We start from the raw sequence: 7,521 nt of genomic DNA, 5'->3' as shown, positions 1-7,521 counted from the left end.
GGCAGGAGAGGGCTCTGATGGAGTGGTCTGCCCAGTGTGTGGGTCGATGTTTGGGCGTTTCCGTAGGGGCTACCTCGGTGGAGAGTCCAAACCAGGTGCCCGCATTGCACGTTCCCCCTGAGTATGGGGGATTTGGCCATCGCGTTTAGTAAGTCGAGGGCGACGCGGTTGCCACCCCATAGGCAGGGAGATTGTGCGATAGACCTCCAGGCAGGAGCTGCGCTCCCACGGAGCCATGTGTATCCTCTGTCTCAGGAGGAGAAGAAAGCTATGGAGACTTACATAGACGAATCTCTGAGACAAGGATACATACGGCCTTCCACTTCCCCTGCGTCCTCGAGTTTCTTTTTTGTGAAGAAGAAGGATGGGGGTTTACGCCCGTGCATCGATTACCGTGGTCTCAATCAGATCACGGTGAAGTACAGTTATCCACTCCCGCTGATTGCGACCATGACTGAGTCCTTGCATGGGGCGCGTTTCTTCACTAAATTAGATCTCAGGAGCGCGTACAACTTGGTGCGCATCAGGGAGGGCGATGAATGGAAGACAGCCTTTAGTACCACCTCGGGCCATTACGAGTATCTTGTCATGCCATACGGGTTGATGAACGCTCCGTCAGTTTTCCAATCATTCGTGGATGAGATCTTCAGGGACATGCAGGGGCAGGGGGTCGTTGTGTACATAGATGACATTCTCGTGTACTCGCCTACCCGTGTCGAGCATGTGGCCCTGGTGCGCAGAGTGTTGTGGAGGCTGGTGGAGCACGACCTGTATGTTAAGGCAGAGAAGTGTCTGTTTTTCCAGGAGTCGGTCTCCTTTTTGGGGTATCAGTTGTCTGCGTCAGGGGTGAAGATGGAGGTAGACCGGGTGTCAGCCGTGCGTAATTGGCAAACACCAACCACTGTGAAGGAGGTGCAGCAGTTTTTGGGGTTTGCGAATTACTACCGGAGGTTTATCCGGGGGTTTTGGACAGGTGGCAGCTCCCATCACGTCTCTCTTGAAGGGGGGTCCGGTGCGTCTGCAGTGGTCTGCCGAGGCGGACAGGGCGTTTGGGAGGCTGAAGGACCTGTTTACCTCGGCTCCAGTGCTGGCGCATCCGGATCCCTCTTTACCATTTCAGGTAGAGGTGGACGCGTCTGAGGCCGGTATAGGAGCCGTGCTTTCACAACGGTCAGGCGCGCCACCTAAACTCCGCCCCTGTGCCTTCTATTCCAAGAAGCTCAGTCCGGCGGAGCGAAACTATGACGTAGGGGACAGGGAGCTGTTAGCCGTGGTACAGGCCCTAAAGGTGTGGAGGCACTGGCTTGAAGGGGCTCAACACCCTTTCCTCATTTTGACGGACCACCGTAACCTGGAGTACATCCGGGCAGCGAGGAGGCTAAACCCTCGGCAGGCTAGATGGAATATGTTTTTGACCCGGTTTACATTTAAGATCACGTACATCCCTGGGTCACAGAACGGTAAGGCAGATGCGCTGTCTCGGCGGTATGACACAGAGGAGAGGTCCGTGGAGCCCACTCCCATACTGCCGGAGTCGTGTCTGGTGGCACCGGTAGTGTGGGAGGTCGATGCTGAGCTCGAGCGGGCGTTACGCACCGACCCTAGTCCACCACAATGCCCGGAGGGTCGGAAGTACGTTCCGCTCGAGGTTCGGGATCGATTGATCTATTGGGCTCACACGTCACCCTCCTCTGGACACCCGGTTATCGGCCGGACAGTGCACTGTCTTAGTGCCAAGTACTGGTGGCCCACGTTGGCAAAGGATGTGAGGGTTTATGTTTCCTCCTGCTCGGTGTGCGCCCAGTGTAAGGCGCCTAGACATCTGCCTAGGGGTAAGTTACTACCCCTGCCCGTTCCACAACGACCATGGTCCCACCTCTCGGTGGATTTCCTTACTGACCTTCCTCCGTCACAGGGGAATACCACTATACTGGTCGTTGTGGACCGGTTTTCTAAGGCCTGTCGTTTGCTCCCCATGCCGGGCCTTCCTACCGCCCTGCAAACTGCCGAAGCCCTATTCACCCATGTGTTCCGGCACTACGGGGTACCCGAGGATATTGTGTCTGATCGAGGTCCCCAATTTACCTCCAGAGTCTGGAGAGCTTTTATGGAGCGGTTGGGGGTCTCGGTGAGCCTCACCTCGGGTTACCACCCGGAGAGTAATGGGCAGGTGGAACGTGTGAACCAGGATGTGGGTAGGTTTCTTAGAACATACTGCCAGGACCGGCCGGAGGAGTGGGCAGGTACGTTCCCTGGGCCGAAATGGCCCAGAATTCCCTACGCCATTCCTCCACTAACCTAACCCCTTTCCAATGTGTGTTAGGTTACCAGCCGGTTCTGGCACCTTGGCAGCAGAGCCAGATCGAGGCTCCTGCGGTGGATGAGTGGGCGCGGCGCTCGGAGGAGACATGGAACGCTGCACACGTCCACCTGCAGCGGGCCCTCCGACGTCATAAGGCGAGCGCCGATCTCCACCGCAGTGAGGGACCGGTGTACGCACCTGGTGATCGAGTCTGACTCTCTACCAGAAACCTGCCCCTCCGCCTGCCCTGTCGGAAACTGGGTCGGCGGTTTGTAGGGCCGCGCGTCAAGGGGGGGGTACTGTCACGGTTTCGGCCGAGGCTGCCTCTCTCCCTTGTTCGGGCAGGCTTCGGCGTTCGTTGTCTCCGGAATACTAGCTGCCACCGTTGTATGTTTCATGTTCGTTTGCTTTTGTCTGTTTGTTGTGACACCTGTTCTCGTTTAGCCTAATTAGTGTCCTATAAGTTTCTCGTTGTGTTTGTCTAGTGTTGTGTGTTATTGATTTTGGTCTGTCGTGTGTTGGGCTTATTTTCGCCCTTTCGCTCGGTTGAGCTTTCCTCCACTGCGTTGGAGTGTTACGCACCTGTTAGTGCGCTTTTGTTCATTCGCCTTCGTGCGTAATTGTTGCCTTCGGGCAAGTCGTGTCATATTTTCCTGTTTGGAGATTGACTAAAGTCTGTTGGACTATCCTTCGGTGTTCTGCGTTTGATTCCACCACTACACCCACCTACAGCACGCGTGACAGAACTAAGCCATTGTTATGAGTTCTTCTTAAAATACTCTGACAGAGATAGTTCCCGCTCCTTGCTGGCCAATCAGAGTAGAGACTGAGCGTGGTTTAGACTTACTCAGCCAATCCGTTGGCGCACAGGCTGGTCCCAGCCCCTTGGCACTCCACTGTTGCCAGGTGTCTAGTTGTTTTGCAACTTATCCAGAAAGTCAGCACTTTTGCAGTACACGTCCTTGGACGGTTCACAGATCACAAAGAGGCAGTGTTCGGGTATTGTGAGACACAAGTTCTTATCTCCCCCTACTCCCTAAAACAGCTCCTCACATTAATCACAGCTTGTTAGGTTAAACAATTTATATCAGTACAGTACAAACCTTTTATGCTTAATCATTAATGCATTCTTTCTAAGCTAGGTATCACATCCAGATCCCCACACTAGATAGCCAATTCAGAACATAGTGTAGTTTGGCTGGTTATCTCGCTAGTTAACTATTTAGCTATTAGCATGTATTAATGTCATTGTCATGTCTGATGTCCTAAAATAACTTTCCACTGGCACTTGTGTATAACTGCAAATGGCAGACATGCATTTGATACAGGTGCGCAGTTGATGAAACCAATGCTGCATACTCCAGTTGTAAAACTGTCTCTCAAGTGCTCAAAATTGGCTAGGACTCTCCTCTAATCAATACTATGTAATACTATGTAAAAAAATATTCTTAGAATAGCCTAATTGACAAGTAACTCCTATGCTGTCAAGATCTCCCTTGAACACTGCATATTTTAACCTTACAAACAGATAAACATCTTAGTTAGCTACCTTAGCCATTTGATCCCTGGTTCATTGAATGAGGGAATTATTTTATAAAGACATAAAAGGTATTTGGTTGTAATTGTAATGTTGCAGGGTGTGCAGGCTTTTGCTCTAGCCCTGCTGGAACACACCACTTTGTAAAAAATCAGCTGCTCAACAGGACCTTGATAAGCTGACTGGTGACTTTGAGCAGGGTTGGATCAAAAGCCTGCACACTCAGTAGCTCTCCAGATGGAGGGTTGACGGACCACGTGTTTTATACAGAAGCCTATCAGTGCAGTATTTTACTTTGTGGGGGGTTAAGTGCCTTGCTCAAGGTCACAATGGCAGGAGATACTGTATAATTGTCAGGGCGACGTGTATGCGGAAGGCGAAGTCAAGAGCAGGACACCGAGCTACTGGCAGAACTTTTACTAGATTCAGTGCAACAAAACAAAGTACACTGGCAACCTCGAACAGCAAGGTAAAATAACAAGACCCGCACACAAGGGCAACTGCCGCAAAGACCAAAAACAATAACGCACAATACACAATGAGACACCGAGGGTATTAAAGGGAACACAATCAAACATAATGGGGAACAGGTGTAAACAATAAAGACTAAACAAGACAAACACCGAAACATCGATCGGCAGCAGCTAGTACTCCGGGGACGACGAACGCCGAAGCCTGCCCGAGCAAGGAGAAGGAGCAGCCTCGGCTGAATCCGTGACAGTACCCCCCTCTTGACGCGCGGCTCCAGCCGTGCGCCGACCCCGGCCTCGGGGACGGCCAGGAGGACGCGGAGCAGGGCGAGTCGGATGACTCCGGTGGAAATCCCTCAACATGGAGGGATCTAGGATGCCCCTCCTTCCTCCGGACCGTACCCCTCCCACTCCACGAGATACTGCAGGCCCCCCATCCGACGCCTCGAATCCAAGATGGAATGGACTGAGTACGCCGGAGCCCCCTCGATGTCCAGCGGGGGCGGAGGAGCCTCTCGTACCTCACTCTCCTGGAGTGGACCAGCTACTACCGGCCTGAGGAGAGACACATGGAACGAGGGGTTAATGCGGTAATTCATTGGCAGTTGTAACCTATAACATACCTCGTTCAATCTCCTCAGGACTTTAAATGGCCCCACAAACCGCCGACCCAGCTTCCGGCAGGGCAGGCGAAGGGGCAGGTGTCGGGTCGAGAGCCAGACCCGATCTCCCGGTGCATACACCAGAGCCTCACTGCGGTGGCGATCGGCGCTCGCTTTTTGCCGCCTGATCGCTCGCTGTAGATGGACATGCGCAGCGTTCCAGGTTTCCTCCGAGCGCCGTAACCACTTGTTCACCGCAGGGGCCTCGATCTGGCTCTGATGCCAAGGTGCCAGGACCGGCTGATAACCTAGCACACACTGAAAAGACGTAAGGTTAGTTGAGGAGTGGCGAAGTGAGTTTTGGGCTATTTCTGCCCAGGGGACATATTCCGACCACTCCCCCTGCCGGTCCTGGCAATAGGACCTCAGAAACCTACCCACATCCTGGTTCACTCTCTCCACCTGCCCGTTACTCTCGGGGTGAAACCCTGAGGTAAGGCTAATCGAGACCCCCAGACGTTCCATAAACGCCCTCCAGACTCTAGAGGTGAACTGGGGACCCCAATCAGACACTATATCCTCAGGTACCCCGCAGTGCCGGAAGACGTGCGTAAACAGGGCATCAGCAGTTTGTAGGGCTGTAGGGAGATCTGGCATAGGAATGAGACGGCAGGCCTTTGAAAACCGATCCACAACGACCAAGATCGTCGTATTCCCCTGGGAGGGGGGAAGGTCCGTGACGAAATCCACCGAGAGGTGAGACCACGGTCGTTGTGGAACGGGTAGGGGTTGTAATTTCCCTCTGGGTAGGTGTCTAGGCACCTTACACTGAGCGCACATCGAGCAGGAGGAAACATAAACCCTCACGTCCTTAGCCAAAGTGGGCCACCAGTACTTTCCACTAAGGCAGTGCACTGTCCGTCCAATACCAGGATGGCCAGAGGAAGGTGACATGTGAGCCCAATATATTAATTGATCACGAACCTCGAGCGGCACGTACTTCCGACCCTCTGGACACTGTGGGGGAGTAGGATCGGTACGTAACGCCCGCTCGATGTCCGCATCAACCTCCCATACCACCGGTGCCACCAGACAAGACTCCGGAAGTATGGGAGTAGGCTCAATGGACCTCTCCTCTGTGTCATATAGTCGGAACAGGGCGTCTGCCTTAGCGTTCTGTGACCCTGGTCTATAGGTGAGCGTAAACACAAATCGGGTGAAAAACATAGCCCACCTAGCCTGGCGAGGGTTCAGCCTCCTCGCCACCCGGATGTACTCCAGGTTACGATGGTCAGTCAAAATGAGAAAAGGGTGTTTAGCCCCCTCAAGCCAATGCCTCCACACCTTCAGGGCTTGCACCACAGCCAACAGCTCCCTGTCCCCCACATCATAATTGCGCTCCGCCGGACTGAGCTTCTTAGAAAAGAAAGCACAGGGGCGGAGTTTAGGTGGTGTACCCGAGCGCCGAGACAGTACAGCACCGATCCCAGCCTCGGACGCATCCACCTCAACTTGGAATGCCAAAGAGGGATCCGGATGCGCCAGCACCGGAGCCGAGGTAAACAGGTCCTTCAGATGCCCAAAAGCCCTGTCCGCCTCAGCCGACCACTGCAGACGCACCGGGCCCCCCTTTAGCAGAGAGGTAATGGGAGCTGCTACCTGCCCAAAGCCCCGGATAAACCTCCGGTAGTAATTGGCAAAACCCAAAAACCGCTGCACCTCCTTCACCGTGGAGGGAGTTGGCCAATTGCGCACGGCTGAAACACGGTCAATCTCCATCTCCACCCCTGACGCGGACAACCGGTGTCCCAGGAAGGAGATGGACTCCTGGAAGAACAGACATTTCTCCGCCTTTGCATACAGGTCATGCTCCAACAGTCTACCAAGCACCCGACGAACCAGGGACACATGCTCTGCGCGGATAGCGGAGTATATTAGAATGTCATCAATATACACCACTACACCTTGTCCATGTAAGTCCCGGAAAATCTCATCCACAAACGATTGGAAGACTGAAGGAGCATTCATTAACCCGTATGGCATGATGAGGTACTCATAATGACCCGAGGTGGTACTGAATGCTGTCTTCCACTTTTTTTTGTTTTTGTTTTTTTATTTCTTTTTTATTTTATTTTTTTATTTCACCTTTATTTAACCAGGTAAGCCAGTTGAGAACAGGTTCTCATTTACAACTGCGACCTGGCCAAGATAAAGCAAAGTAGTGCAATAAAAACAACACAGAGTTACATATGGGGTAAAAAAACATAAAGTCAGAAATACAACAGAAAATATATATACAGTGTGTGCAAATGTAGCAAGTTATGGAGGTAAGGCAATAAATAGGCTATAGTGCAGAATAATTACAATAGTATTAACACTGGAATGCTAGATGTGCAAGAGATGATGTGCAAATAGAGATACTGGGGTGCAAAAGAGCAAAATAAATAACAATATAGGGATGAGGTAGTTGGGTGGGCTAATTTCAGATGGGCTGTGTACAGGTGCAGTGATCGGTAAGGTGCTCTGACAACTGATGCTTAAAGTTATTGAGGGAGATAAGAGTCTCCAGCTTCAGAGATTTTTGCAATTCGTTCCAGTCATTGGCAGCAG

Source organism: Coregonus clupeaformis, chromosome 33 (genome assembly GCF_020615455.1).
Source record: "Coregonus clupeaformis isolate EN_2021a chromosome 33, ASM2061545v1, whole genome shotgun sequence".
NCBI classification, from domain to species: Eukaryota; Metazoa; Chordata; class Actinopteri; order Salmoniformes; family Salmonidae; genus Coregonus; species Coregonus clupeaformis.
This window is presented reverse-complemented; position numbering follows the sequence as displayed.